At 37.6% G+C, this 8,819-nt stretch overlaps 1 non-coding gene across 1 annotated transcript; it reads right to left on the reverse strand.

Moving 5' to 3' along the window:
* Nucleotides 1-3,049: 3,049 nt before the first annotated feature.
* LOC140853054 (small nucleolar RNA R71) lies at nt 3,050-3,155 on the reverse strand. The gene has a single exon (XR_012136132.1). It is a non-coding gene; the product is annotated as a small nucleolar RNA R71 (small nucleolar RNA).
* Nucleotides 3,156-8,819: the final 5,664 nt, after the last annotated feature.

Raw genomic sequence — 8,819 nt, forward strand, 5'->3', positions numbered from 1 at the left:
AACAAGGGTCTTTAGATGTTCTTGAGAGTGTATATTTGGCTCTTCTCTCCCAACTTATTCAACATAGTTCTTACCTAAATAAACTGAAAAAAAAAAATACAAAGATCTGGGTTGCCTCCCAGAAGTACTAAATTTAAAGTCCTTAGTCAGATTTTTATTAAGACTACTCCTAAGAAATTAGATTATTAATAAATACTTAATTTAAGTCATTTAAAGCAAAAAATTATATTTAATTTATTTTATTTATTAAAAAATTGATGTTTCTTTTTGTGTTTTACAGAAAAGATGATCGCCGATACAAAGAGTTCAATTCTTAGATCAAAAAGACTCAAGTTTGAAGAAATTTGGACTTAAAATAAAATTAAAATAAAAGAAGGATGCATATGATATTATAGAAAATGAAGATACTATACAAGGAATCCAAAAGGATATAGATGTCATTGTGAAGAAACTTTTGTTTCTTTTTGGAATATAAAAAGAATATTTTACGTGAATTCAAAAAAAGAAAGGCTCTGGGCGCGCGTGAACGCCCGCGCGTGAACGCGCAGATGCTGGACGGACGTGGACGCGGGACGGGCGCAGACGCGGGACGGGCGTAGACGTGGGACAGACGCGGGACGGATGCGGGGCAGAACGCGTGAGGCGTGGACGTGGCGTGGCCGTGAGGGCAGGCACGGGTGCAGCATCGCGCGGGTGTGGGCGCACGGCAGACGGGCAAGGAATTTTTGATGGCGGTCAAACAAATGCTTATTAAAAAAAAATTTAATATTTAGAAATATTTTGAAAGGAAAGATTTGTATTTTCTTTAGTCTCACATCGGAAAATCATGTAAAACTCCTCCCTCCTAACACCTATAAAAAATTTTTTGTACTCCCATTGGAGGGAGAGCCCAGAAATTCTTCTAGAGCCTTGTATAGAGGAATAGAAAGGGACTACTTCATGAGCAGCTAGGCTAGCAGTCTCGGGAGTGGAGAAAAAATTTTGTAACGACATAGAGATGGTTTATTGTTCTAAATTTTCCTGTATTTTTTTATATGTAATAAAGATTATGCTTTTTATTTAAATTATCATGAGTTCTTTATTTGCTCTCATTTATATATTTTTATTTATGCTTTCTTGTTAGATTAATATTAGGAATAACTTTTACTTTCCGGAGATGCGCCGTGATCTACGGATACGGGACGTGCCGAGGAAAGAAGAGTTATTTACCTAATACTTTCCGGAGACGCACCGTGATCTACGGGTATGGAGCATGCCGAGGAAAGACAGGTATTTTTTCTAAGATTAATCGCATCCATTTAATTAAAAAAAAAGAGATATAACTCTGCTAGTACAAAGTAATTCAAAACTTCCGAGCTCTTTATTCTCTAATTACCTCAATTTTAAAATAATTTATTTTTTAAATCAAAAACAACGCTTCTTTCTTTTATCTTGCAATCTCAACTTAGCCCAAGGTCCCTGAGGATACGATCTCGACTCATCCTACCTACGTAGTGAGTAGAGTTATTTTTGGTGCTATCAACGACTACGCATCAATTTTGACGCCGTTGCCGGGGATCTTGGCACGGTTGAATTAAAAAATTGAAATTTTTTTTTAAAAAAAAAAATACTTTTCAATTTTTATTTCTCGTTTTAAATTTTTTTTTTTCAGTGCTTTCTAGCTAGATAATCTTATTTGCATAATTACATAATTACCTTGCATAACTAATTTACTATTTAGGAATTTTTCTGCTTAGAATAATTTGCTACTTTTTATAGCCTAGTGATTTATTGCTTTTTAGACTTAATCACTTAAATTTATTTTCTTTCAAAACTAAAAAAAAATAAAAAAATATATAAAAAGATAAAACTATAAATTAAAAAAAAAAGAAGCCACTGATATTTCATAACACTTAACTAAAATAGCGTAACCTCAAATATAAAAATTTCTAACTTGATTGGATACCTTGTTTCTTTGCATTGCATCTCCATAATTAATCTTAAGGGCAATAACCCATTAACCAGATAAGGTGGGGATTTGATCACCCTTCCTTGGCCCACAAATCACTCCCTTGCATTTGCATAACCTAGACCTTAATTTAAAATCAACTAGACGTCAGCCCTAGAAATTTCGAGCTCAATAGGATAAGAAAGCTCTAGAGTTGAACCGAGTGCGGATTGGTTAATTGCTCGGTGTCTAAGGCAAGTGGTTAAAGAAAGTGGTTTTCAATTGGTTCCGTTGACTGACCTGGCCAACTTAGTTGGTGTCTAAGGAAAGCAACGAGCAGGGAACCTCCCACATCTTACGCTTATCTGGCCGAGTCAGTTAGTCAGTCTTGAGCTTGGAGTGCTCAAAGGCGGTCTTGAAAGTTAGGAGCTGTCTAGATCTAAGTTAACCTTAGGATAGAGAGTCTATGATTGTTTAAGTTGATTGCAATTAACATCTAAACATTAACTAATTTCTCCCTTTTCATAGATTTAAGATTCTTAGGTTCTTCTCTTTAGATTTTCTTCATTCTTTTCTCACTTTATTATAAAAATATATATTATAAAAAAAAAATTTTCTGTGTTTGCTCTACAGTATAATTGTAAGGTGTATGCTTGGCCGTAGATCGTTACAACCAGAAATTCAATCTTTTGATCCAGAAATAGAAAGAACCTTTAGAGCTAACAGACGTAAAAATATGGACCGAAATCAGGAGAATGATCCATCTAAGCAATTGAAGGAGTACTTTACTCCTTCCACATATACCTACTCTCCTTGTATTCAAGTGCCCCCTGTGGAGGCCACTCAATATGAAATTAAGTCCAGTATAATCCAAATGTTACCTTCATTTTATGGACTTAGTAATGAGGACCCTTATAAACATCTTGAAGAATTTCTTGAGATATGCTCAACTGTCAAAATTCACAACTTCTCCGATGATGCTCTTAGGTTAAAATTATTTCCTTTTTCACTTAAGGACAAAGCCAAATACTGGCTACATACTTTGGATTCCATGACTATATCAACCTGGGACCAGCTGCAAGGAGAGTTTCTCAAGAAATATTTTCTCATAGAAAAACTAATCAAATAAGGAAAGCCATAACTAGTTTTTTTCAATTAGATGGAGAAATGTTTCATGAAATATGGGAGAGATTAAAGGACCTTATTAGAAAATATCCCCACCATGCTGTACCCAAGTGGCAGTTAATCCAATATTTTTATGATGGGCTCTCTGAAAGACATCGACAAATGGTCGATGCATCATGCGGTGGGACATTCATGCTGAAAAGTGAGGATGAGGCATGGCAACTGTTTAAAATTTTAAGTGAAAATTCATTACATCATATGTCTGCCTCTATTAGAGATAAACCCATGTTAAACCCAAAAAGAGGTGGAATATATGAAGTAAGAAATGCCATAGATATCCATCAAAAGGTAGATGAACTGTCCCAAAAATTAGATCGTCTTCTAAATACTGGACAATCCCCGATTCCACCTAATCCAATCCAAGAAGTTTGTGCATTGTGTGCAAGTCTGAACCATTTTGTTAGTGAATGTCCAGCCGCACCTCAATTTCTGAGTTTGTGCACGAGCAGGTTCAGCAAGCTCAAGTCCAACAAGCTCGCAGACCAGGAAACGATCCATATTCGAACACTTATAACCCCGGCTGGAGAAACCATCCAAATTTTTCCTGGAGACCACAACCAGTGGTTGGCCCTGCCACACCTCGACCTCAATATCAAGACCCAACATATAGGCATGGACTATACTATCAATTTCAAAATGTTCCTCAACCGTCTATTACTGGTCACAACTCAGCTTTTGAGGAAAAAGTTCTGAAAGCACTAGAATGATTAGAAGTCAACACTTAGACCTTTAACTCCCACACACAATCCATTGCTAAGCTAGAGACCCAAATAGGTCAACTAGCAACTGCATTCAGTAGGAGGGAAGGAGAAAATTACCTAGCCAACCCGAGAACAACCCAAGAGGGCAATTTGTGATTGAGAGTTCTAATACCCCAGAAGCTTTTTCTGAACATGCCAAATCAATCATGACTCTGAGAAGTGGGAAGGTCATTGAATACAATAGTAAAACCAATGAGACCGACCCTAAACCTCTAACCGAATCCAAATCATCCAAGAACAAGGAGGACCTAAAATAGAGAAGGAACCAACTACACCGGAATCATCTTACTTGCCTAAAGCCCCATTTTCAGATGCCCTGAAAGCCCCTATTCCTGCAGATAAGAAGGGAGAAAAACTTGATGAGATGTTGAATTGTTTAAGCAAGTCCAAATTAATCTTCCCTTCTAGACGCAATCAAACAGGTCTCTGCTTATGCCAAATTTTTGAAGGATTTGTGCACCCAAAAATGTAAATCTAGATCACAAATCCAAAGAAAGTACGTCTCACTGAACAGGCTAGTTCTATCTTCCAGCATGCCACTCCTCCAAAGCTTAAGGACCCAGGAGCCCCCATCATTTCCTGTGTTATAGGAGATTATCACATTGAAAAGGCTCTTCTGGACTTAGGGGCAAGTGTGAATCTTTTACCTAGTTCGGTGTATGAACTTTTTAGATTTGGAGAACTGAAACCCACATTAGTCACACTGCAGTTAGCCGACAGATCAATTAAGAACCACGTGGAATGCTTGAGGATGTCTTAGTCAAGGTAGATGAGTTTTACTTTCCAGTTGATTTTCTAGTTCTCGATATGGAATTAAGTGGCAACCCCAGATAAATTCCCATTATCTTAGGACGACCCTTCCTAGCTACGGCAAATGCATGCATTAATTGTAGGACAGGAGTTATGGACGTATCATTTGGGAATAAGAAACTAAGACTGAATGTGTTTGGTGCTTCCCAAGGACCATCAATGGATAGTTGCTTCGAAGTAATACACTAGAAGATATTATAGAAGATGCAACACCCATAATTCTAGCACCAACCCCTTAGATACTTGCTTGGCTCACTTGGAGTGTGTGACTTTGAGAATATATGAAAGAAGTTAACATCTTGTTAGATACACCACATGATAAAACCACTCCTCCATGGACAATCAAGTATGAGCCATTGCCCACATTAGCCAGTACACCAATAGTCCCATCTTTAGAATCACCACCTACATTAGAATTGAAACCTCTTCCTGCCACCTCAAGTATGTATTTCTAGGACTCAATGACACCCTCCCGGCAATCATTGCATCAGACTTGACCCTAATCAGGAAGCACAATTGGTTGGTATTCTGAAGGAACATAAAGAGGCTATCGGTTGGTCCATTGTTGATTTAAAAGGAATTGACCCCTCCATTTGCATGCATCATATTCATTTTGAGGAAAATGCCAAACCCCATCGAGATATGCAGAGGAGATTAACCCAAACATGCGTGAAGTAGTAAAGAAAGAGGTGGTAAAGTGGTTAGATGCTGGAATCATCTACCCCATATCCGATAGTAAATGGGTCAGTCCCACTCAAGTAGTACCTAAAAATCTGGTATTACTGTGGTGGAGAACGAAGAAGGTGAACTACTTCCAACTCGCATATCATCTGGATGGCGAGTATGCATAGATTATAGAAAATGAATACCGTTACTAGGAAAGATCATTTTCCATTGCCCTTCATCGATCAAATCCTAGAACGGTTAGCAGGACAAAGTTTCTACTGTTTTCTTGATGGTTATTCAGGATACAATCAAGTACCTGTATTTTCGGATGATCAAGAAAAGACTACCTTCACTGCCCCTATGGCACCTTCGCTTTTTGGCGTATGCCATTCGGGCTTTGCAATGCACCGCTACATTTCAACGGTGCATACTGGCTATTTTTTCGGATATGGTGGACAAATGTCTTGAAGTTTTTATGGATGATTTTTCTGTGTTTGGAACCACCTTTGAGGATTGTCTCCATAATCTTTCCAAAGTTCTTAAATGGTGTATGGAGACAAATCTTGTCCTAAGTTGGGAAAAGAGCCATTTCATGGTGCAGAAAGAAATTGTATTAGGACATATTATTTCTGAAAAAGGGATCGAGGTAGATAAAGCCAAAGTTGAGGTCATTTCAAAACTACCACCCCCTACTTCGGTCCGACAAATACGATCCTTCTTAGGTCATGCCGGATTTTATAGACGCTTATCAAAGACTTTAGCAAGATTTCAAGACCTTGTGCAATCTGTTGGCCAAGGATACACCATTTGTCTTTGATGAAGACTGTTTAAAGCGTTCAACATATTACGAACAGCCCTGACAACAGCACCCATAATAAAACCCCCTGACTGGTCCATTCCATTTGAGATTATGTGTGATGCCTCTGACTTTGCAATAGGTGCCGTCTTAGGCCAAAAAATCAATAAGGAGCCACATGTGATCTATTATGCTAGCAAGACTCTTTCGATGCCCAATTAAACTACACCACAACAGAAAAAGAGCTACTAGCAGTAGTGTTTGCCCTTGAAAAATTTCGTTCATATCTGTTAGGGTCTAAGGTTCTAGTTTACTCTGATCATGCGGCTCTGAAACATCTCCTCTCAAAGAAAGATACTAAACCGCGTTTGATCAGATGGATCCTTCTTTTACAAGAATTTGATCTGGAAATCCGAGATAAGAAGGGTTCTGAGAATGTGGTAGCTGATCACATCTCCAGGATCTTAGTTGAACACACGATAGGCATAGATGAGGTTAAAGAAAAATTTCCTGACGAACAACTTTTCGCAATCTCTTCTAGCCGTCCTCCATGGTTTGCCCATATTGTCAATTACTTGTCAACAGGACAAGTACCTTCTCACTGGACAAAACAAGAAAAGGATCGATTTTTCTCGCAATTAAACATTATTTCTGGGAAGACCCTGAACTATTCAAATACTGTCCTGACCAAGTTATTCGCCGTTGTGTCCCCGAGAGTGAATTCCAAAGCATTCTCACTTTTTGCCATTCTTCGGCATGTGGGGATATTTTAGTGGAAGAAAAACTGCAGCAAAAGTACTGCAGAGTGGGTTTTATTGGCCAACGCTTTTCAAGGATGCACATGAATTTGGCCGAAGTTGTCTGCGATGTCAGCAAACAGAAAATTTATCCAAGAAGGATATGATGCCGCTGACCCCCATTTTAGTAGTAGAAATCTTCGATGTTTGGGGGATTGATTTCATGGGACCTTTTCCAGCCTCATTTGGATTTGAATATATTCTAGTGGCAGTGGATTACGTATCAAAATGGGTGGAGGCAATAGCTACATGGACTAATGATAATAAAATTATAATTAATTTTATCCAACGAAACATCATTAGTCGATTTGGCTTCCCAAGGGTGATCATTAGTGATGGGGGGACTCATTTTACGAATAAACATTTTGAAGCACTTATGAAAAAATATAACATTTCACACAAAGTGGCCACACCATATCACCCTCAAACTAATGGTCAGGTAGAGGTGTCAAATAGGGAGATTAAACATATCCTAGAAAAGACGGTTAGGCCCGATAGAAAGGATTGGTCTCTTCGCTTAGACGATGCATTATGGGCTTACCGTACTGCTTTTAAAACACCCATAGGAATGTCTCCCTATCGACTTGTATTCGGAAAAGCTTGTCATTTGCCGGTGGAATTGGAACATCGTGCATTTTGGGCCATACGGCAATTTAACTTTGATATGAAAAATGCAGGTTCCAATAGGAGACTCCAATTAAATGAACTTGAAGAGCTACGCAATGAAGCATATGAGAGTGTCAAAATTTATAAGGCTCGAACTAAAGCATATCATGATAAATTTATTGCACGAAAAATGTTCGAGCCTAATCAAAAAGTTTGTCTCTTCAATTCTAGGTTGCGTCTGTTTCCTAAAAAACTTCGCTCACGTTGGGACGGACCTTTCATTGTAACTCAGGTATTTCCTCATGGAGCTATAGAACTCAAAAATCCTAAACAGGGGAACACTTTTAAAGTGAACGGTCAACGATTGAAACCTTACATAGATGGAATTAATGATGGAGAATTAATTGAATCTGTTGAATTAGTAGATCCAAAACTGCCATAATACTCAATTCAGTCTGGCTGAAGACGTAAAACTTAGCGCTTGTTGGGAGGCAACCCAACGATTTCATATTTTTTTTTTTTTTACTTTATCGCAGCTGCAGGAATTTAGAACAAGAGCCTATTAATCAATGAAGCTATCTTCAACTTTCGAAGCAAAATTATCTCAGGTGCACTCTCTCCTTTTATTTTCTTTGCTTTTCTACTCCATTGAGGACAATGTAGATTAAGTTGGGGGGGGAATTAATCAAATCCTCGAGTATGGTCAGAAATAATTAGTTTTGTGTATTCAAATTTTATTTTGATCAAGAGTCAATTAGGCATCCTAATAAATGAATGATTAACGGTCAAGATAATTTTAGAGATACTGAGGAATAAATTATTAAGAAAACCCAATGAATGGTAGGGTTTGAACTAGACCAAATTTTAGGAGTGATTCTACAACCCTCTTCTTACTGATCTCAATAAAGAATCTGCTTCATGAAAAATTAGGTGGAAAGATCGAGGTATGTAAAAAAAAAAAAAAAGTCTCCTTAAAAAAAAAAATTAATTAAAAATTAAAAAAAAAAGAAAAAAGAAAAAGAAAAGAGAGAAAAATAACATTGGTCTCCTACTGAGTAACCGGGCCCTTTCGCCTAAGTAAGCGTTGTGGTTCGCGTAAAAAGGTAGGCAATGTTATATGTATATATATATATATATAAAAAAAAAAGGAGACTAAATTGCAAGAAGATGATAAACCTCTTTCCCATTAAGTTAGAGGATTTAAAGAGTAAAGTGGGGAGTTGGTGAAAGAAAAGCTCTGAAATTTCTTTAGTTAATACTCAACCACTAAT

This window comes from Elaeis guineensis, chromosome 12 (assembly GCF_000442705.2).
Source record: "Elaeis guineensis isolate ETL-2024a chromosome 12, EG11, whole genome shotgun sequence".
Classification (NCBI taxonomy): domain Eukaryota; kingdom Viridiplantae; phylum Streptophyta; class Magnoliopsida; order Arecales; family Arecaceae; genus Elaeis; species Elaeis guineensis.